Source organism: Talpa occidentalis, unplaced genomic scaffold (genome assembly GCF_014898055.3).
Source record: "Talpa occidentalis isolate TD23 unplaced genomic scaffold, MPIMG_talOcc4v2.1 talOcc4.3, whole genome shotgun sequence".
Classification (NCBI taxonomy): Eukaryota; Metazoa; Chordata; class Mammalia; order Eulipotyphla; family Talpidae; genus Talpa; species Talpa occidentalis.
In genome coordinates, this window is record NW_023603184.1 from 62,225,143 (window position 1) to 62,248,944 (window position 23,802).

A 23,802-nucleotide genomic window follows, 5' to 3' on the forward strand; every position below is an offset into this window, starting at 1 on the left:
ACCCTCTTGCTACTCCTCCATTCTGTTGACCAAAAGGAATGCTTCTGTGCATGTCCGCCATTTTCCTGGACATATTTGTTTTTTGTATTTTTCAGGATGGTAGTTTTGTTGGCAATGAATCTTGAAAAATGCATCTAGATTCTTTTTATATTCATTGAAATGTTATTATATCCTGCTAGTGCAGAAACTTACTTTCCAATTTCCTTAGTTAGTACAGTTCCTCCAGACATTTCCAAAACACAACATGAGTCAAAGTCACTAGGCAGTCATATCCCAGACAGTGACCCCAGACAACTTGCAAGTTCATCTTGCATTCACAAGCCGAGAGGGGAAAGAAGTTGCATGCCACTGGGGTTCAAAGAGATTTTTTATGTTTTTTCATTATTTTAACTATGGGATTGCATTTTTACTCCTCCATATGTGTTCCACTCTCCCTCCCCATGCCAACACCCTATCTACTCTCCACCCCAACCCCCTATTTTCTCCCATTTGTACTCTCTGGTAACCAGTAAATTTTTTCACTATGTCCAAGATTTGTTTTTTCTGTATTTTGCCAGTGGTTGTTTTTTGTTGTTGTTGTTATTTATATTGCAAATGAGTGAAACAATACCATATCTGCTTGCCACTTTCTGACTTATCTCGCTCAACATCTTCACCTCAAGATCCGTTCATTTTGTTTCAAAAGGCATTATTCTATCTTTTCTCATAGCTGAGTTGACGATATGTTCCACAATTTCTTTATCCACTCGTCTTTTGATGAGCATGTAGATTAGTCGTGTGATCTTGCAATTTTGGAAATAGGCATACATAAGGCTTTTTATATTAGACTTCTCAAATTTGGAGGGTAAATACTTAACAGAAGTATTGCTGGCTCATGTGGGATTCTCATTTTTATTTTCTTAAGAAATCTTCATACCGGGCCTCCCCTCGTGGCGCAGGTGGTTGAGCACAGCCCTGTGAAGCTGTCCACAGCCTCTGCAGGGTTTGGTACCAGCCACCTGGTGAGAATCCCACATGGCATGGCAGACCTCTCCTGTCTGGCCTACTGCTCCCCTCAGCAGTGTATTTCAGTCAATCTGCCTGTTCTGTTCCCAGCTCTGTCTCCAGTGAATCCTCTCACCCTCCTGCACATCTGGCCTGTATCCTGGTTCTTGTATGCATGAATAAAGAAAGAAATAAAGAAATCTTCATACCATTTTCCATAGAAGCTGCACCAAATTGCATGCCCACCAATAGTGGATGAGACAGTTCATTCTCCATGTCCTCACCAACATTTGTTGGCCCCACTCTTTTTGAAATGGGCCGTTCTCATGGGAGTGAGGTGATATCTCATTGTAGTTCTGACTTGTGTTCCCCTTAGAAGTGGTGATGAGCAAAGTATCTATTGGATTGTCTGTTTTTTTATTGTTTGATTTTATAAGTTCTTTATATATTTTGGAAATTAGTCCCTTGGCAGATGTGTGGTCAGCAGATATCTTCTCCTTTTTGTTTTTTTTTAAAGATTTATTTATTTATGCATACAAGAACTGGGGTACAGGCCGGGTGTGTGGGAGGGTGAGAGGATTCGCCAGAGACAGAGCAGGGAACAGAACAGGCAGACTGACTGAAATACACTGCTGAGGGGAGCAGCGGGTAAGACAGGAGAGGCCTGCTGCACTATGTGGGTATTTCCATGGCGGGCCTGGATCGAACCAGCACTTCAGAGGCTATGGACAGCTTCACAGTGCTGCACTCAACACCTGTGCCACCAGGGAGGCCCTCCTTTTTGTTTTTGTGATGGTTTATTTTGAGGTACAAGATCTTTTCAGTTTGATGTGTCCTAACTGTTTATTTTTTTTTTCTTTTGTTTCCCTTTGCCATTGGAGTTGTGTTATGGCATCTTCATGGTAGATGTCCTATAGTGTATGACTCATTTTAAGTATTTTATGGTTTTCATTGTTATATTCAGATATTTGATTCATTTTAATGGATTAATGGAATTAATTTTTGTGTAGAAAGTTAAGTGTGAACTTAGTTTATTTTGGTTTTTTGCACATGGCTATCCACATTTCCCAGGACATTTGTCAAAAGGGTTTTCTTTTCTCCATTGTGCAGTTGTGGCTCCTTTGTCAAAGATGATTCAGATCTCTGATTCCAATTGGCCTGGAACTCTAACTATACCTAAAGATCTTCCCGAGATAGTCTCAACCCTATCTTAGTCAGCTCAGGATGTTTATCTTACTCAGCTCAGGATGCTGTAACAAATACCTCAGACTGGGGGCCATAACAAACATTTCTTTCTCACAGTCTTGGTGTCTGGAAGATCTAAGATCGAGTTGTCTGCCAATTACATTCTTATTGCTCCCTTCCTGTTTTCCAGAGGGATAACTTCTTGATGTGGCCTCCATGATAGAAAGATCCTCTCTATTGTGTCTCTAAAAACTCTGATCCCATCATAAGATCTCCACCCTCATTATCTCCCTGTGGAGAATTCAGCTACACTGCTCCATGGCATTGCTGTCCATGCATTGATAATATTTCCTAACCAAGAGGCCTACAGTGACCATAAAACTGGTACTAACTTTTCCTGCAAGCACATGTCCTAGATAATAGTAACCTACAGAGTCACAAGCAAATGTAAGTTTCTGAAATTACTTCCCCAACATTCTCTTCTGCCTTTCACTTGTGCAACCCTTAGTTAAGACCATTGTGAGCTTTACCCAAATCTTGTTTTTTTGGCTTGAATTAACCACTCCAGTCTTAGTCTGGAAACCAAAAAACATTCCACCCACTGACCCCAATAAATGCATGTGGTACATGCATTTACCACACACACCTTTCCCTTGACTCTACCCTTAAATACATTAATGTGTCCCAGTTACTTCTTCCAAGATCTGTGAATAATAACCTTCTCCATTTCAATTTCTCTTGTTGTCTGTTGTTGAACTGCTGCTCCATTTAACAAGTGTCAATTTGACAAATCCATAACATTCCCAAAGGCTCCACATTTTGTACCATCGCATCGGATCTTAGAAGTGCAACATATAAAGTTAGTGGGGACACATACATCCAGGCAATACTTTGTACTTTATGACCCCAAAGCCCATCCGATTGGATGGTATAGGAGGAGCCAATAACAGCAGTAGTCAGTTACCCTGATGGGATCAGGGAAAACTTGGAAGAGGTAAGGTTTGAAATTAATCTTGAAAGATTCCTGATGTTCACAAAGTATGTGAAAAGGGAAGAATAAAAACAACAGATGGCTATGTAGCACACCCAGCATGGTAAGGGAATTGCAAGTGTTTTGGCAAGTCCAAAGCAAGGTGTCAAGAGAACATTCCAAGGTGTAAGAGTAGAAAGGCTACTACATTACAGATCATAAATTAGGGTCTTTATTAGTTTTGCTTGGAAGTTTGGCTTGGAAGTAGGGTGTCTCCAAAAGACTTTAGGTAGTAGACTGAAAGGAATAAGTTTGTACTTTGGGGAAACCCCTATCTTCTGCAAGGAAGATATAATAAAGAGAGAAAGGCAGGGTTGAAAGACCAACTCAGTGGCAGTTACCATAGTCCAGGCAAAAGGTTATAAGAATTTGGACAAAGTCAGGGACAGTGGAATACAGAAGAGAGTTTGGACACTGGAACTGTTAAGATAGAGATATGGGCACTGTAGATAAGCGGGAATGGTGGTCCTCATTATGTTCAACAATTTGTTAGATTCCATATTTCTGCCCATCCTGAAAGCAAATGATTATCTCTACCATGCCTGTTGGCAAGAAGAAGGGGATCAACTTTCAATTGGTTGACTCTTTCACAGAGATTTTGTCACTGTCTTTTAAGTGAAAGTCCAAGATTCCAATGCAGTAGGCAAGCAAATTCCTTACTCAGTAGAGAAAGGACCCATAGAAAAGAGCAAACCAAAATAAAATTGCAGACTCCAGAAGCGCAACTAGTATAGAAAACTGAACCCTATACACCCTTTAGCCAGAAATCTGTTTACCTTTCATTGAGAGTTAGAGTGAGAGATAGCAAGATCATGGGAGAAAATGTAATGATTTTATGTGCAAACAAAAGATGGCAATTATTTTCTACCTTAAACTACTAGAGTCTACTTATTAACTCATTGAAAGGCAAACTTTTCCACGAAATGTTATTTAATTATCATCAGCATCTTAGTTTGTTTGCCCTAATACAAAATCAAACACAAGTGTTTTTCCCATTGTTATTGTTTCTGTGCGTTATAGTATTTGTAATTAAAGCGTTGATATATACATACTAAGTGAATTGAGTCTTTGCCAGATTTGTCTCACTAGTTTGCTTCTGCTCCACAGGTGAAAATATTCTTTTTTTGAATAAGTGGTCCATTAGTAACTGCTCCATGGTTTTGTTACTAAATACAAATGAGATTGTTAGTTATTGTGGCCATACTGGATAATAGCATCAGGGTAAGTAGAGACAAAACCAGACAGTGAACATTGTTGACAGAAAGAGCACAAGATTCCCTGGCTAGAAGAGTTTCCAATTGTATGCCCCTGAACACTTTGATTAACCTCTCCAATTTTCCGTATATAAAACACTGCCGTGATGATTAGGACAAAAAGGGAAAGATATAAGACTGTCTGTCTGGGACCTCATGAAGCAGCATCTTAGCAAAGGACAATGGTTCTGGTGAGCCTCAAGGTCTGAGACAAAATGTCTATTGGGGAAGGTCCCATGAGAGGACAAGACCACCTGAAAGCTGGACCTGGGCCACTGGAATGTCCTCACCCAGCCCTGCCTGTCCTTGCAATGCACATTCTGCTTGACATTTCCACTCTCAGAATCCTGCCTAAGGACGTAGCCTTGAGATAGTATTGTGGTGTTAAGACTGTCTGCATGGTATCCATAGCTGAACTTCGTGAAGGCCTCTGTCTACACTGAATATTTGGCAGGCAGGTGTAGAGAACAATTTCCCTTGCAGCCTCCCAAGACAAGTTTCTTAAGTTCCCTTGCTACCAATCTGAAGTGCTCTGACCCTCTGTAAGGTCTCTCCTCTATAAGGTCTCCCTGGGGTGTTCCTGGGATTACCATCCATCAATATAGACACCAATCTGCTACAGCTGATAAAGATAAGCCAGGGGTGCTGATGCAAAATGAACTCTGTCATCTGAGTGACTCAGTAAATGTTCAACCTGCCCCACTGACTAAACTTTCTGGCTCAAATTCTACTTGACATTGGTAATACAGGAACTCAAACTGCTGTGCATCCTCTATTCTAAGACATACATTTCTATTCATATTTTAATGTATCTGACATCTGTATACACCTTACAACTGAACTGCAGTCAACTAAAATGCCTTTGTTCTTCTTCCTATCCCCACCCTGGAATGTTGTAAAACTAATAGAGCAATTTCCAATCAGAGGCACTTGCGAAAGCAATAAATAAGATATTTACTACACAAGGCAAGCCAAGCCACTCCCCACCTGTTTTCAGTGCACTTTAAAATTCAGGCATCTCAAGTTCAGTTTCCATGTGGACATCATCATTACCCAAATGAAGTCAAATGTGGATTTTAATATTTGGCTAATGGCTGTCCTATCCTTGTTCTTTTGTCAAATGGTGCCTTTTCCAGAATACATTTTCCCATCTTTTTTCTGACAAGCAACTGCAAATACTTCAAGTTTCACTAAGCCTTGTGTCTTCTCTGAAGCCTTTTCTGATATGGACCACCCTTTACCCACAAGTGGAAATGGCAGTGTCCAACTCTTTGTCCACAAGCTATTACCTCTGGAATCCTGATATTTCATTGTGTTTGCTTGTTTGCAGAACTTACCCTGCCTCCAGTCCCTCCCTGTTACAGCAAATACATATCCGATTCCTCTACCGGCCATTAGCATTTACTTAGATGATAGAGATTTAAGTCCTGTTGAACAAACTAATAAACACATTCATCACTGGTCTTTGTCTGTAAGGAAACATATGAAGAAGCAGCTCTCACTGCAATGTGAAAGTAATTTGCAACCTAAAAATCCAAGTTGGAAAAAGGATTATATAATCCTTTGGTTATATAATTTTTAAAGCTGGAGACACCCCTGAAATGCATGACACTACCAGGTAGCTGAAGGCTAAAGTCTCATTTCCACTTTCTCTTGTAAGTTTGCTGGCTCCGAAGTTTATTTGGATTCCCTTATTAACCTGTATTCCCCTCATATACCAGTCCTAAGTCCAATCTCAGCAGAGTTCTCTCTGTTCCTCCTGTATGAATCAAACTGGGGATGCTCATCTTGTTGTCAAATTCACCTGACAGATAGATTTGCTACAACAAATGAAAACACTAAATAAGCAGTTCCCATCTATTTTTATAGCTGATGTTCCTAGCAAACAGCAAATGTTATCCCAGGATGAAAGCAACTATAATTCCTGAAGTTTTCATTTTGCTATAAATCATAGTGAATATCTCCATTGTGAGATTTTTTTTAATATAAAGCAAAAGTAAAAATACATGTATTTTAAAAATTTCTTAGAAAAATGTCACAACAAAGATTTATTCCAGACACAACTGCAGTGATGATGGCCTTAGGGAACATCAGAGAAGGGTTAAAAAAAAATCACCTGAAACATTCAACCTAATTATACTTTATAAATTAATATATATGCATAGATCATATATAGATAGATGCAATCAAGAGTTCAAAGACTGGGTGCTTAATTATGGATGCCTTCGCTCCCGTTAATATCCAACCTACATGTTTTACCAGTATCCAAGGTCACACTACAACTGGCAGCAATCCTGAACCAAGGAAATTACAGCAACCACTGTTAGGCTCACAAACTCAATGGAAAACAGAAAATAATTCTGGGAGACTAATAATAATAGCGAGAGCTAATGCTTGTTAAGTACGTCATATTGTTATAGGACAGGGAGAGGGGCAGCCCAAACCCCGCAAACCTGCCTATTCTAAATGGGTTCTGCCATCCGCCGCATCAACAGAAAACATAGGAGACTTTAAGGGGAAGGAACTTTAATAAAACTAGGAAACAATACAGGTAAGGCAGAGTCTAGTTTCTAAATGAAGCACCCAAAGTTACCCGTCCCCTCGTGGGTAAAAGTCCACCCAAGTGGGATTGGCCCAGAGCAAGGCCCCAAAACTGCCTCAAGTCTAAAGCACCTTCCAGTGGGGACCCACAGAAAAGGGTCAGAAACAACCAGACAAGTCCGGAAGGAAAAGAGCAAAATCAAAATCAAGACAAAAGCTGCCATTGTCACCTCCCCACGGGTCTCACCCACATCTGTGTCACCCAGTCCACAACCAAAAGACAAGCGCAGTTTCTTCACATGTCTCTAGGCTCCATGCTCCTCCTCCAGGTCTCCTGGCTCCATCCTGCTTCTTTCCTCAGTCTCTTCTGCAGCTTCTCCTCTTCCTGCTCAGCTCCACCTTCCCTTGGGTGGGGCAGGGAACCTCCCCCTTTCCTGGGGACCACCCTGTTGCAATATGCCTTATATCCTTTAATCTTCATGAGTACATTATTTGACAGGTACTATGCTTAGGACTATTTTATAGATGAAGAAATTGGGGCTTCGGTTAAGTAATTTACCTGAAATTATACAGCTTGTGACAGAGAACTTGAAAATAGTTGACTTTAATTTAGATTTAAAGAGCAATAAAAACAAAGATGCTAAAATTCTCTACATTATTTTCCTCTTCATCTTTCAACTTGAATTAAAAAGAGGAAGAGAAATCATCTCACATGTAAGCAAATGCTTTTCCTACTAGTCATTACATCAGCATTTTGAGAGTTCCAACTAGGTCTTACCTGCTTATGAGGTGCTTAAGAAAAAAAAAAAAAAAAAAACAAAGGAACAGACAAAACTAAACCGGACAAACCCTAGAAATATGAATGCAGAACTGAGGCTACTAGAGGGAGAGGGCTTACTGGAAAAGGTACCCAATGAACTGTGGTGGAAATTATGGGGGCCTTGATGGCGGGTGTGGTGTGGTCATGCATACCAGAAGAGGCGTGTGAACCTATTTCCCTAAATCATATACAGTGTTGCAAACAAATTCTACCTCAATAACAAAAAGTTACCAAAATAATTAAATAAATAAACAATAAATTCAGCCACATTTTAAAATCTTAAATTTGGTTATTACACTTTTAATATTTCTGGATAATCTCGCTTCAAAAATATAGTATCTAGGGGGCCTCCCTGGTGGTGCAGGGGTTAAAGATAGTGCTATCAAACTATAGCCAGCCACTGCAGCACGAGTTCCATTCCTGTCGGGCCAGGGAGCTACCCACATGGTGCAGCAGACCTCTCCTGTCTCACCCGCTGCTCCCCTCAGCAGTGTATTTCAGTCAATCTGCCTATTCTGCTCCCTACTCTGTCTCTGGTGAATCTTCTCACCCCCTGCACCTCTGGCCTGTACCCCAGCTCTTGTATGCATAAATGAATAAATCTTTAAAAAAAAAAAAAATATATATATATATATATAATCTATGTTCACCTGAGCTGGACATGACCAGAAATTTCTCAAATAGCCAATTTCTTTCAACCTCTCCCATCTCCGAGGATTCCTTGAAAAGACATGAGGATTTAAGTTTTAAAATGTCATATTTGCAACTATCATATAAATTTTTAAGAGTTTATTTTTTTAAAGATTTATTTATGTACAAGAACTGGGGTACAGGCCAGAGGTGTGGGGGGTGAGAGAACCCACCAGAGACAGAGTAGGAAACAGAACAGGAAGATTGACCAAAGTACACTGCTGAGGGGAGCAGCTGGTGAGCCAGGAAAGGTCTGCTGCACCATGTGGGTGTATCTCCCTGGCCAGGGATCGAACTCATGCTCTAGTGGCTGCGGATTGCTTCATAGGTTGCGTCTTAACCCCTTGAGCCACCAGGGAGGCCCAATATCATATAAATTATACATTTCCTTCACCAGACAAGTTATTAGTACAATTTCTTAAGCACTGACTTATGTTCCAGTAACCTATATAAGAATGTCAGTGTGCATTATCTCATTTCATCCTTACAAAATCACTACATGCAAAAGTTTTAAAGCTGTGACTAAATAGTTTTCAAGGTCATAAAGACACGAAGAGATGGTCCCAACATTTCAACAGAGGACTTCTTATAGGGCAGCCCCAATATTGAACGGGTTGCCTGGCTGTGGGTCCTCACCCGCGCGCTTACAAGGGACTTATGAATACTCCACTACAGGCACACATAAAAGGTTAATAAAAGGTTTATATACAAGGGAAAAGGAAATAAGGAAAATGTACAACTCAGGGAGAAAACAGGGAAATAAAGTCTTTAATGCGTCCTACCCGATCCGCCGACCTGGAAACCCAAAGGCACTCTCAGAGCTGGCCGGACGCTGCGAGCTGGTGGGGAGCCAAAATGGGGGACCCTCCAAAGCCCACGTGTCTGGCTTTATACCAACCTGGCTGCTTAACCCCACCCTCAGGTCCCAGCCACCTTCCCTTTGGTGGTGATGGGATTTGGAGTTCCCAGTGTCTTTGGCTTTGGCCTGGGGTGGGGGTGGAGTCCACAAAGCCTGTATGGAATTAGCTTTATTTGGAACATCCTTTTCCCCCTAACCAACTGTCTGTATAATACAGGACAGCCTCACTTCCTTCTCCCAATGAAACGAAAACACTTAAATAAAAGACTCAGAATTAGGCTGCATTTGTTTTCTGTCTTTTTTTCCCCCACTCTTGACTTAAGAATGTCTCCCACAAAAACATCCTCTGATTTTTTTTTTCCTTAGAGGTGCTGAATAAAGAGTTTTGGTGATGTGTGGCAACAATTGCAAACTTGTCAGAATCCAATTATTAAACTGGTATTTAGGTATTTATTGCTGTCATAAGAAGCCTGTACAAAGGCTGTGAAAAATTGCCCTGACTCATGGTTCATATCTGAAGCTTTATCAAATGAACATTTTTTAATATAATGTGGGTGCCAAGAGGTTACAGGCACATTGCGTTCATATTCAATAACACTCTATAATCCTGAAATAAAATACTGGGTTACTTTTGGGGAAAATTCCTTCCTGCTTGTATTTCTCATTCCAAAACCATAAGTCATCTATGAAAGGAATGTGGCAGTTTCTAAATAGGAGAGATGGTTGAAGAGCTTTAAGAAAATGGAAAAATGGTCAGTCAAACATTAAAGAAAGGATTAATACCATACCAAACTTTACACAAATGCAAACCATTGCTAGAGTCAACAACGAGTAATGACACATTTTACTCTAATGGCACTTCCTCTGCATACACACCTAATTACTAGAACATCTACTGAGAAGATTTTGGATAACACCATAATGCTCGTGATCACTTCTCTTGACACTTGTCAAAATAAAATAGGTAGAACTCAGAACCTTCAGAAAATGTTTACAGAGAGCCAACAGGAATTGTTACAATTATTCAGATAAATTACGTATCTCTAGAGAGCAAGTACTTGTAGCTATGGAATTTTTCCCAGCTAGGTCCAAAGACAGTTTCTAAAATGATCTAAATAACCCTTCTCCTCGTCTGTGACACAGTAGCCCCCAATTTGCCAGGGGCTCCATTAAGGAAAAAAGACCCTTCCCCACCAAACCCTCTCTCATCAGAGAGTCTATTGAAACTCACACAGGACTTACTTGCAGAGAACATGCCCTGGGCAATTCGGAATTTTAGGAATGGAAACAATGACTCTTAAATGACTGTTGATTCCAGGACTCTGAACTCCAAACCAGAGCTGGTTCTCTATCATCCATCTGCTTCTGGCAGCTCTAAAGAGAGCTCTAAAGTGGAACCACTTAATAAAATGTCACTTGATGAGGTAGCTCCTTTTCCCCACATCCCCACAAAAGCCTGAATGCTGATAAATTCCTGAAGGAAGAAATAAAGATGAAATATCAAGTAGAGGTTGTCAACTATAAATACCCCAGTGAAAAGAGAAGTGAGCATCCATGGTAGAGATAGAGGAGGATGGAGGGGCTGTGGGGAGGGGGGAAGGACACACCATTCCGTATTTCACAGCGGTAAATTCCCAGGGCTGAGCTACAGGCCCCGCATCCATAAAGTCGAGTGCTGTTGGCAGGTGGACTGGGTGACTTGGGATCTGAGCTGGGCACTATGCAATATTCAGCAGCCTCCCCATCTCCTGCATACTAGGTGCAAAGAACACCACCCACCCCCAGTTTTAACAACAAGAAAGCTATTTTCAGACATTAACAAATATCCCCTGGAGCAAATTGCCCTTGGTTGAAAGCAACAGCCATAAAATATTAACAATTCATATCAACACTGCCAATTAAGAGGAGTGGAGATTAAGAAGGGTTGAGAAGGCATAATCATGTGATTTTTACTGGGGAAGAGAGAACTTAGACAATGAACATCTACATAGAACTTATGGAGTAGACACCCACCCTTGAAACAATTCATACACAAACTCACTTATCTATCATATAAACTCTGTGGGTTTATATAAGGCATTATAGTTATTATCAACCCCATTTTACAGTTGTGGAAGCTGAGGGACAGAATAGGTAAGGAACCTGCCTGAAGTCACGTTTCTGGTAACACAGCCAGGACTCACACCCAGGCAGCAGGAGGTCCCCTGCAGAGCAATCGCTCCCTTAAAATGTCCAGGTTGGTAAACTGCAAATGAAGAAGGGGATTTCCATTCCCAGCCCATCAACTTCCACAATATAAAGCTATCTCCTAAAAAATAGGGGTGGGAGGAGAGGAAGACTATAGGAAGATGCTGTAGTAACAGCACCACTCTGAAATACCTGGCTTTCCAATGGAAAAGAACAGCATATTCTGCTTTGCAAACCACATCAGACACATGCTGATACGGAGTCCCCCAAGCTCAAGGAAGCAGTCAGAGTCACAGCAAATGCTTGGCAGTGTCACCCCCACATTTTAAGCACCCTTTCCATGTCCACAACCTCATCACTCACCCATTTCAAAGAATGTATTTAATCGACACTCCACCAGCACACTAAATGTTTGCAACTGTGTCTATCATGGTAATTGTGTGCCAACTATTCTGGACTAAGTGATAACCAGATAGCTGGTGAGATATTTATTTCATGATATGCGTATGAGAGTATTTCTGGAAAAGCAATCTCCATTTGAATCAGTAGAGTCAAGATTGCCCTCACCAATGTGGGAGTCAGCATCCCATCCATTGAGGTCCTTAAGAGAAAAAAAAAAAAAAAAAACAGGGAAGAAGGGCTAATTTTCTTTTTCTACTAAAGCTGGGACACTCATTTCTCCTTCCCATAGACATAGGTGTCCCTCCTTTGGGGCCCTCAGACTCAGAGCAGGACTGACACCATCAGCCCCCTGATTCTCAGGTTCTCAGGCTACGATGAATTATATCACCAGCTCTCCAGACCCTCCAGCTTTCAGATAGCAGATGATGGGATTCTCAGCTTCCATAATCACGTGACACATACAGACACATGGCAATTTATGAAAGCCATATTTTATAGCATATCTCACATATGTTACTATAATAGTAATAGTAATAAATTCATAATATAATATTTAATAACAGAAATATAATAAAACAAGTTTAATAACATAAATATGAACGCATTTATTATTGGTTCTTTTTCCTTAGAAAAGCCCTGATGAATAGACTATCCTAACTCCTTCTTTGTACAGTATTGAAGCAGAAATGTTGGTTGGTTTATTCAATTATGAATGTATAATTAACAAATGGGTAAGAAAGCCTACATGCTAAATGTGCAGCCTCTGGAGTAAGAAAATCCCAGACTCAAATCCCAGCTTCACTATTCACCAGCCCTGTCAGTCAAGAGTTCCAGAGTCATCATGCAAAAAAGAATGAGAACCACTCTTAAGAGTTCATGAGGGCCTGGGAGGTCAAGCACTCTGTGGTTGAAAGAGGATATGGATGGATGAGAGTGTAGGTGGTAAGAAAAGACCCTGGGCTTCGTTCGGGCTCACCACTGCACTTCCTCATTGGGACAGAATGAGAGATAAAGGGGAATCCACTGTGCTGTCGATTAGTATGTTCCAGACCAATTGCAGCATCTTCTCTCTGCTCTGAAATGAGGCAGCCTATCGATTCTGCTTTGAAAAATCAAGATCTCATTTCAAGGAACATAACTTCTTTTCTTTTGCTCACAAAGAAGCAATGCTAAAATATAAAATACCCGTGCACCCCTCTAGAGCATTGATGCAAATAGGTTGAGACAGCAAAAGTGACTGTTCTATGATTCCATTTTTACAATAACCCCTTTCTCAGGGTTATCAATATTAATACAGTCACACTTTCCAGGAGGGTGAATCACTAAATCTGCAGAGCCCCCAGGGACAGCTTAACTGCAAACCATCATCCCCAGGATCCCACAGTGATGCACAGGCCTCCTGGGTAGAAATCCTAATGGATGTGTCTCCCGGGTCTCAGCGGCTGACAGGCAGCTGGAGGGCCAGGTGGGGAAGGGAGGACACTTGGGAATGCACACTGAGGACTACCTACTTTCACCAGTCCTTTAGGCCACCACCCACTGGACCTGCTAAGTTTAATTTCCTTTCTTGTCATGTTCTCTCTACCTTGCACGAATACGTGCTCCTCCAGGTTTCTGACAGAGAAAAACAGAGAAGAGGCTGGGAAACACCTGCTGCTTATGTGGCAAGCACTTGTAAGACCCTGCCTAGCCAACATCTCTCCTCTCCTCTTCTCGGGGATATCTGTGATTTACTTCCTATCTTCTCTCCCTCACTGGTGCCTTCCCCATGTCCTCTCCAACCACACATGCCAGCTTCCAGTTTCTCCTAAATTCCTTCCCTGTCTTTCTTCCACTAATTTGTCTCTATGGAGCAAATTTAACTTGATTATCTAAATTGAATGGAGAAGTTTATTCTATTTTTTCTAAGAGTGAGCATCCTAAACTGACTTCACAAAATATAAGTCTAAACAGTAATTTCTAAAACACTAAACAAAGTAAAACTAAAAATAAAACTAAACCAAACAAACCCCAGGAATCTGATAACAGGAGTGAGGCGGGAGAAAAAGGATGGAGAGCAAAGTTTAGAGAAGTTCCAGTGGACATGGTGGAGGACTGTGGGTGTCCTATCACATCACACCACCATGTGAAGGGATTACAAACATGGGGAGAAGAGTGAACCTCTCTATCTGAGTCATACAGAATCATGGCCCCAATAAAAATAACACAATAATTAAATAAAGTAAAATTTTTCAAACCTGTAAAAAAAATAAATAAAACTTCCAGGTAAGGGTTTCAGATTTTGTTTAATCTCATTAATTTTTCTAGTCTTGGAGTGCAATTATCTTTTGCAATTCTTTAACTGTCTTGGAGTTAAAACTGTGCTAGGATCTCAGGATATCATTCTACTTTGTCATCAACAGTCCCTGCAGAGGTGCCAGCCATAGATCTTTCAGGAATTACTCCAATGACACAGCCTGTTGTTGAAGCCACACACTGAAGGTTTTAGTGTCCTCTGTTAAACCTTTCAGGATAAAGAAAGAACAAGAAGACAAAATCTAGCCATGTGATGAAGTACCTAACAACCCAGGAAGAGCAGAAATGACTTCCAATCAGAAAGACATTTTCTAGTTAACTCCCTAAGTGGGATAAAACAATCCACAGCTCAATGCGTATTTTCAGAGGCTTCTGAGAACTGGTCTGCTATAGCACTTCTTAGAGCAAGTGTTGGAGCTCGAAAGCATTTTCTTGGTCTGGTTGAATGACACCATAAAAGATTCTCACCAACCCAAACCTTTGAAAAACTTTAAACAAGGGTTTCCCTTGTTTCTGGTTAGACCAAGATTTAAATTATCTCCATTATATTTTTTCAGAAATATTTGCCTTTATATAAGGATGCCTCATTCTGATTTGGCATTCCAAAGCCATCAATTTCTCATGCTTTAATGTCAAAAGGACCCATCAGTGAGAGGACTTTACACATAATTAAGTGAAGGAGTTCCTTCATTCATAACATATTTATTGAGGGTCTACTATGTTTCAGGCACTGTTCTAGGGGATTGGAAACATCAGTCAACAAAACAGAGAGAAATACCCCTCCCTATAGAATTGGAATGCAGAAGTGCTTCTCATTCTGGAAGGCAGGGTTATATTTTATTTCCCATTCTGTCTGACATCTGCTTCTCTGGCATGTAATGAGTGCACAGTATGTGCCCGGCACCACAGGATCCAAAATAGGTTAAGTCTTGATTCCTGTCCTTATCAAATGATAGTCCCTGGCACTAGCCTATTTCAGCTGCCACAATGGAATTCTACACAGGGCCAGAGCTATAGGAGATGAGGACAAGACTAATTAGAGGCAAGAAAGGCTAATTAGAGGAGATGTTCTAAAGCTGCATCTTGCAGTATGAGTAGCTGATCCCCAAACAACAGACAGGTGTAGGGATAACAGGAGGAGTAAAAATTCCAGGCAGAGAAAATAGTATGAACTGTCGAACCTGTTTTGAGTCAAACAGACGCCATCTTGTCTCTAACTGCCACGTTGAGAATTCAGATGAAAATAAACCAACCTTTAGTGATGCATCAGCAATTGGTGATGACAGGAAAGAGGAGACATCTGCTGATTACACACAGGCTCCTGCCCTGCACCATTCTCTCTAAAGACTCGTGCGCACTCGTCAGCGACAGATGTATGGACTGGGGAACCAATCCAAAAGTGCCATCACCAATGACCTCACCGCAGGCCATTTGCCTCCCCTGTCCTTTAACAATCCACCCTGCCCAGGCCCTATAGATACCGTGGATCTGCCTTCAGTCGGGTTCCTATTCTTAAATGAATGCCTTCCTGATTACATTCAGCTTGATTATTTCTCATCAACAAAACCAAGGCAGAAAAAGAACTTTGTGTTTGGAATAAACAGAAGGTAAGAAATGACCCCTTAGCACTTATCAAAGATGGGGTCCTCTGGGATAAAGGCACAGGGTTGGCTCAGCCTCCTCTTGCACAGACATGTGCCAACGCAAAGCCCATACCACACTGGAGAGAGAGTTTCAATTCTTTATAAAACACAGGAAAAATCAAACCCACACGCTTCTGAGAATAGAATATTACCAGAGTCAGGGAAAGAAGCATTTTGGGATTTGAGGGACAGAAATGATGCAGCACTCAGTCCAACCCACACTAGGAAAGTCCAAAGGAAGATGACGGGTCATCGAATTTTCTGCAAGGCGCACTTTTTAGAGTTTTTGTGTGGGTCGCTTTGATGGCAGGTCCTTCAAACGCAGTCTTCAGTGATGGCACCGTTTGTCTCCTCAGTCCTGCTCACTTCGGGGAACTAAATATGGCTTTAATATTTATCTGGGCTGTGAAAACTGCTTCTCCATGCATCCCTTTGAGGGAAATAGCCAAGATCAATGCAGGACTGACATCTACTAAATGAAGAAACAAACAGAAATATTTATTTCTCTGTCCATAGACCACAGTGCCTCCTGAGGGTGAGAGCAAGTTGGCAGCAACAATATTCTACTCAAGCAGGAAGGGATTTTTTTAGTGAAGGCAAAGGCTGTGGGGATCCTTTCTTTCCTTTGCATGAAAGAGATCTCTCCAAAAATATACTAAAATGAAAATTATATTTTAAATGCCCTTTCTTCATCATTGTCTTGGGAGCAGAATGTCTCCCAACTTATTTTGTGTGGGGTTATAATAAGTAGTACCTTTGAGTCCGAGTTGCTTTAAATATTTTATATTCTCCAGTTTGAATTGACTCCTCCAATTTAAGAATCATTATTGACATCTTGCAGGTTATAAAACAAACAAGGGGCGGGCTGGAGCAGGGGGTACCTCCTGGCCCTACAACTTCAAGCAACAGTGCTTCAGTTTGCATTTAAGCAAGATTCATCTAGTTCCAAACACTAAGTTCTTTTTCGCATCAACACAACTACCCATAAGTTTCTGACATGATGCTATATAAATATGTAACATATAAGCACAAATGCCGCATACCTTGGGAGAGGTCCCCAGAGCAGACTCTGAAACAAGGGTCACAAGCAAATAAGGGTCCGTATTTATTAAGGAGAAACATGTGTGTGTGTGAGAGAGAGACAGAGAGACAGAGAGACAGGGAAGAGACAGATAGAGAGAAGGAGAAATCAAGTGAAGGTGAGATTTCATACAAGCAACAGCCAGCAGAAGCAGCTTAAGCATATCCTGCAGGGGAAATCAGGAGTGTGGATTCACTCCCACCTGTCTCTCCCAGTTTGGGGAGCTGGACCTCCAAGATCTTGCCCCTGCTGATCACTGGCAGGGGCTATCCAGGGATGAGGTAGACTATCAGACACTCTGACTCTGCAGGAATCACTCCACTGGCCTGAAGACCGTACTTGAAATCAAGCTAGAACTCACCAAATTTGGGAGATAATTGTATACAAACATTAAAATGGATCTCAGAGGATGCATGCAGAGCACTGACTGCTTTCAAGATACTATTTCAAAACAAATGTTTGCTACAAAATATCTGAGCACATGTTTGTTCCCCTCCCCCTGGCACCAGCCCTTCCCCAACAAAGCAGCAACTAGGGGTAGGGATATATAGGCTATGCTTCCTCCCTTCTCTGCTGGCCACTGCACCAGTTATGAACAAGGCAGCATCAGGCCTTATACTTGGTGTAGAGTAGGATCATTCCTTCAGTTTAAAACTCAGGGTGACTGGAGTAGATCCCCTGGGTGCCTTTGTCCACTCCAAGTCTCAGTCTATCTAACACCATACTTGTCTAGTCTTTGTTGCACATTGACAGGTCTGGAGTCTGTTGGGTTCTTGTCATTTCTCCACCCTGAAAAGTGCTGGGTCCCAGATTGGCTGCTCCCAGATGTTCAAATATAGAAAAGTGATTATTTCAAATTAAAGAAACAGTCAATGAATAAATGATACCCTTAAACACCTTTTCTCCCAAAAGAAGAAATTCTCTCCAGCCCTTCTCTCTCATCCTTTGAAGCCAGGACCTAACTCTCTCTGTGAAAAGCAGCCTACCTCACAGAGAGGGAGATGTCCTCAGCATCAGAGGCAGGGGTGGAGACTTCTCTAAACTATCAATAGTTCTGCTCAGCTCACTATATGCCCAAGACACAACTTTTAAAAATGTCTTTGTCCTACCTATTCTTCACAGATGTAATAATGCTGTTTTTGTATAAAACCTCTAAAAACTGGCTATTTTTCTTTTACTGGGTTCCATATCTTATGGACCTCCGTGCACACAAAATCAAATTTGTTTTTTCTCTTGCTAATCTGTCTCCTGTCAATTTATTATTGGATCAACCAAAGGCAGTGAGTGGGAGATCCCTCAGAAACGTCTTCTAGATTCAATACTATTGCTTTGGGTCAGCCAAAGGAACAGAAAGAGATAAGGGGGCAACTCACCAAGAAAATATCCCCTGGAGAAGCACAAGCTTAACTCCCTTATGTCACCATGGAAAGGTACATAGAGACAGGTCATAAAGGACATGGAGGCATTTGTCTGGAACCCACCTCTGCCACTTAATAGTCCTGGATTTTATGCAAGGAACCTAACTCATCGTTAGATGGAAAACAAGACTTGATTAGGAGCTTTTGTGGAGCTCTTTAAAGTAATGTATACAATAGTTACTCAGTCATGGGTAGCTTCCATTTACTTTTTGACTGCTATTTTTATTCTTTCTCTAAAAACCATGATTTCCTGGAGGTATCAGTGCAGCTGGGATTGAGTTCAAGTTCATAATTCTCTTTGATAGACTAAGTGGGACTACTGGCCATTCTAGCAGAAAACTCACCCTAAAATCTTCATATGTCACCAGTGTTCTTTGTTATTTTCTTGTGACCACTAATATTTTAATTTTCAAGGAAGCAGAACCTACAAAAATTATGAGTGTCAACCTTAGCCAGTGTCAACAGCAATAATCCACATAACCCAAACCCTATAACTCTAGCTAGATTTATATCACAGAGAGAAGAGAGATATACAATGACCTGGTACCCTAGATTCCTCAGTCACAATATGGATTTCTAATCTCCAAGGGATGGGAAATACAGCAGCAGTGTACCAATTTAAAAAAAAAAAAATTGTAACAGTTCCATATTGAAGTGATGCATTGATATATTGGGTTGATTAGGAAGTATTATTAAAAGACACTTACTGCTTTTTAAAAAAGGCAACAAAGTAGAGAATTAAGCCCAAATGCATTAAGGCACCCTACTTACATGAAATTAATTTCTCTTCTATGCATATAGAACGGCATTACTTTCATACCACCTTAGGAAGACTTGAGAAAAAAGTCACTCAAATAATTTTCTATGTTCTGTAGTTCATAGGAGGAGCCCTGAGACTAATGTAAAACAATGGCTGATTATTAGACATACACCCTGAAATCAGAGATTATAAATGACTTATTCCATCTACTGCATATAGCAATGCTAAAGACCAGGCCACTCTTTACTAAACAGGCTCTAGAGCTATTTTAGAAACCTGTCTCCAAGAACCATATTAAAATATATCCTTTCAAATTTCCTTCTCTCCCACTCTTCTTTCTATCTTCCTCCTTCCGTTCTTCCTCTCTCTCCCATTGTCTCCAACAATGGAGACACCAAACAAAAATGGAATGATGTTAAGTAAGTTACAAGATATTCACTCAACAATTAAGGGCAAAGAAGCTTAGGAGTTACCCTCAGGGGCACTCTGCATTACATGAAGTTAGTGGTTCCTCTACTCTATGACCCCAAAGCATTCAATTCTTGGGCTATCTTTGTCCTAGAACTTATTCCACTGGATCTTAATTGTCTGCTTTTGTGTTTATCTTCCCACTGGATCATGATGGCAGTCAAAGAAATTTATTTCTTTCTAATCTCCATCTCTTAACAGTACCTGGCATATAAAAAACTTCAATACAGAAAAGGTGACTTATTCTGACAGACCAAAACTTATTTCAACATATTAAAAATAATTTAAGTGAAATTTTACACACCATCCAAATTAGCGTCCAAAATAATGTAGCACACAGAAAAGGGCTTAATTTTCTAATCTCTAAAAATGTTTAAAAGTGAACCATATGGTGTTGTATTAAAAGAAACTTCAAGTTGTAATAAATTTTATGTCAAATAACCCCTGTGGGTTAATGACTACAAACTCAACTGTTTACAAGACTCACTTAGGTAGTTAACTGAATTGAATGTGAATTTTGACAAACTTTTTTTTAGAGATTTATTTATTTATGCATACAAGAACTGGCATACAGGCCTGAGGTACAGGGGGTGAGAGGATTCACCAGAGGCAGAGTGGGGAATAGAACAGGCAGACCTACTGAAATACACTGCTGAGGGGAGCAGCAGTCGAGACAGGAGAGGTCTGCTGCGCCATGTGGGTTAGCTCCCTAACCAGCTGGGAACCGAACTCATGCTGTGGAGGCTGCAAATAGATTCATAGTGCTGTGCTTAACCCCTGTATACCACCAGGGAGGCCCCAGTTTTGACAGACTTTTGACTGGCATATGCCATGTGTAGATAGGTAGTCAGTCCTTAGCTCCAATCTATCATTGGGTGAGTTTTTCCAAAGATACCACAATTATGGATGTATGTATAAAATATCCCAGTTTATTCAAACATTAGCCCATGGCCTCAGAGTGTAATTGACTATATTTTTGAAAAATTAAAGCTTTCAGGAATGCACAACATCTATATATTGACCAAGTGTGTCAACTAGAAGATTCCTGCTTTTATTTTTTTTCTTTGTTACACCCCCAGGCACTTAGTTTAAGTGTCTGCAAACAATGAGGATTTTAGACACAGATTTTACCTGCTGGAAGATTACAGTTGGGAACAAAGCAGGTTATAAATAAATAAGCCACACAGAAAGCAAAATTGACTATTCCTATATTCTGTGCCCAAATTGGACATATTCCTCTCTCATGTCCCCTACAACTCTTTGTTGTCGGTTCTAGGCATTTATGAGTTTAAATTTTGCAATTTCAATTCTATGTTATCAGATCCAAAGGTCAATGATATACAGAAGAGTCTTTTTGCTTAGCTGTAAATGTGAAATATAAATGTTGGCAGATCAACATGAGAGACACACCCTAGCCCAAAGCCTAGCCATCCATCTCAACACACACTCTTCTGTTCTCTAATTAGCACATGTAGTAAATTTTATGAAGCTTTGAAAATATTTCTTTAATGAAAAAAATCTACCACAAGTTCTCAACACATGCAGACATGAAAGTCAGCTTTAGGACTGGGAAAAAAACATGAAAAAAGAAACAGAAGTGTTTGCCGTAAGTCAAATTCACAGCATTTATGTCAAGATTATCATTAGCTCCTTGAACGCTCACTTCATTTGGCATTCAGGACTTCATTTTTTCTTGGTGCTCCTTAAACATTGCTATTCATTCTCAGTCCTTTTTCCAGGTTCCTCCTCATCCTCCCAACTCTAAGCTGCGGAGTGACCTAGAGCTTGGTCCCTCCTCACTTTATACTTACTCCCCAAGGCATCTCAGGCTGACTGGTACAGGACACCAACCCAAAAGATTGGGTCTTCATCCCTCTAGGGAAAGAATTTGCCAGAAGGCACTAGGTTAGGCTGAATTAGGCAAGGCTTTATTAGAGAGACTCATTCATGAGGGAGGCAGTGTGGATGAGGAGACTATAACCTGGCTCCTGCAGGGAGCCTGGAGGAGATATTGAAAGGGTAGGTCCACACAGGGGAAGAAGGAGGTAGTGTGATAGCTTGTTCTTTGTAGGGCCATGCCTGGGAATGCTCAGACAGGTTACATTTTAACTCCCATGCAGTCTGCCTTCTCCCTCCTAGACAATTGTGAGATAACCAATAGCAGGATCTAACCTTTTAGTCTAGCATGGCACGGAACGGTCAGTGTGGTGGGCCAAATTGTTCAGGCAGGATTTAGTCCACCAGCTCAAACAGGACTTAGTGTTATAGGACAGGCAGAGGTGCACCCCAGAACCCCCAAACCTGCCTGCTCTAAATAGGTTCTATAATCCACCGCATCAAGACAAAACATTATCTAGTACATAAGACCTTCCATGGGAAGGAACTTTAATACAATTAGTGTGCAATACAGAAAAGGTAAAGAATATGGTTTCCAAATCAAGCACCTAAAGTTACCCATCCCCTCTTGGGTAAATGTCCAGCCAAACAGGGGTGGCCCAAAGCAAGGCCCAAAACCCTGTCACAAGTCTAAAGCACCTTCCGGTGGGAAACCATAGAAAAGGATCAGAAACAGTCAAACAAGTCCGGGAGGAAAAGAGCAAAATCAAAACCAAGATAAAAGCTGCCATTGTCACCTCGCCACGGCTCTCTCACCCACATCTGTTACCACCAGCCCAGGATGGAGAAGCAAGTGCAGTTCTTCACATGGCTCTCTGCTCCATGTGCCTTCTCTGGTCTCCTTCTTGCTCTCCATCCTTCTTCCTTTCAGCCTCAGTCTCTCCTCCAGCTTCTCCTCCTCTCTGCTCAGCTCCACCCTCCTTTGGGTGGGGCAGAGAACCTGGAACCTCCCCTTTCCCTGGGGACCCCCCTGTAACAGTTCCTGTGCATTGATCTGCAGCCTGACTCCTGGGAAGGGTCGGTGGAGTGGCGGCTCACAATCACAGACATACCTTGATTTGTATCTCTTCATCTCTCCTTTTGTCCCAGACTTGCCTGGTCCCTTTGGCCCCTTACAGTGGTTTCTTGCTGGAAGGTACCTTAGACTAGGGGCAAGCTTTTGGGTTTCAGCAGCCTGGCCTCAGGCCAACCCTATTTGACTGGGCATTTGCCCACGAGAGGATGGGTAATTTTATGGGGAAACTGTTATCCTCTCTTCTCTTCCCTCTCTATGCACACTAATTCTATTAAAGATTTATCACACTGAGTGTGCTTCCTCTGTTTTTATGTGGCAGATGGCAGGACCCTGTTTGAGAGCATGCACCCTGTTAGTTTGGGGTCCCTGGGTATCCCTTTGTCACAGGGTAACAAATTCAGTGATGAGTAGCAAATGGTTCTTAGAGCTTGGGGCTATATGGAATCTTAAAATCTTAGAGAAGTGACAAGACAAAGGAAAGGGGCTGAGCTTTCAGAGGCAGCAATTGTGAGAAGTTAAATATGTGGGGGAAATAATGGAAGATAAAGGTTGTTTTAACAAGATTTCTTATGTAGATTCCTCTGGCACTGATAAGCATCTAGAGTTGTCTCCAGTGATTAAGAACTGCCCTGCCCTGCTTTTACTCCAGTTATCTTTAACTCAAAATATCCTTATGCCAGAGTGGCATATTTTAGGGTGGCATACTCTGAACCCCTTCAAAAGCTGGATTATGCCTGTCGTCTATGCAAAACCAACCACAAGCTGCCCACCTCGTTCTTTATACAGGGTCATTAAGTTTGGAAACAGATAGTAATTTTTTATTATACTGTAATATTATATTAAGAAACACTTATTATATTCTATTCATCTGATTTTAGGTTTTTTAGCTACTATCAATTCCAAAATCCTTGCCAGGACCTACGTAACTGATGGAGGATACGAAAAGAAAAACTGGAAAGGAGATACAAGGTCAAGAACTTAACTCACACAAGGAGGTAGAAGTAGAGGGGATTAGCATAATCCATTAACCCAGTTATAGAAACCAAGGCCCTTAGGCATCAATGCCCACATAAGGAGGCGCAACACCCAGAAACTATCAGCCTGCTATAGGGAGTGTCAGGGGCACAAACCATCCACCCACAAAGATGAGCCCCTCCCTGAAGATGATAAAACCTAACTCTGTCCCCATAATGGGGCAACAGTCTTTCTGCCCACCTGTGACTATGCAGGTTCTTCCTGTCACCAACCCTCTCCCTCTGCAGGGACACAGATGGA

At 41.3% G+C, this 23,802-nt stretch overlaps 1 long non-coding RNA gene across 1 annotated transcript in view; it reads right to left on the bottom strand.

Annotated features, from left to right (window-relative positions):
* Positions 1-22,383, bottom strand: part of LOC119255738 (uncharacterized) — a 42,548-nt gene extending 20,165 nt beyond the window's left edge. The window contains exon 1 of the long non-coding RNA XR_008553528.1: positions 22,250-22,383. This is a non-coding gene — a long non-coding RNA (uncharacterized LOC119255738). The remainder of the gene's footprint in view (positions 1-22,249) is intronic.
* Between the last annotated feature and the right edge of the window lie 1,419 nt (positions 22,384-23,802).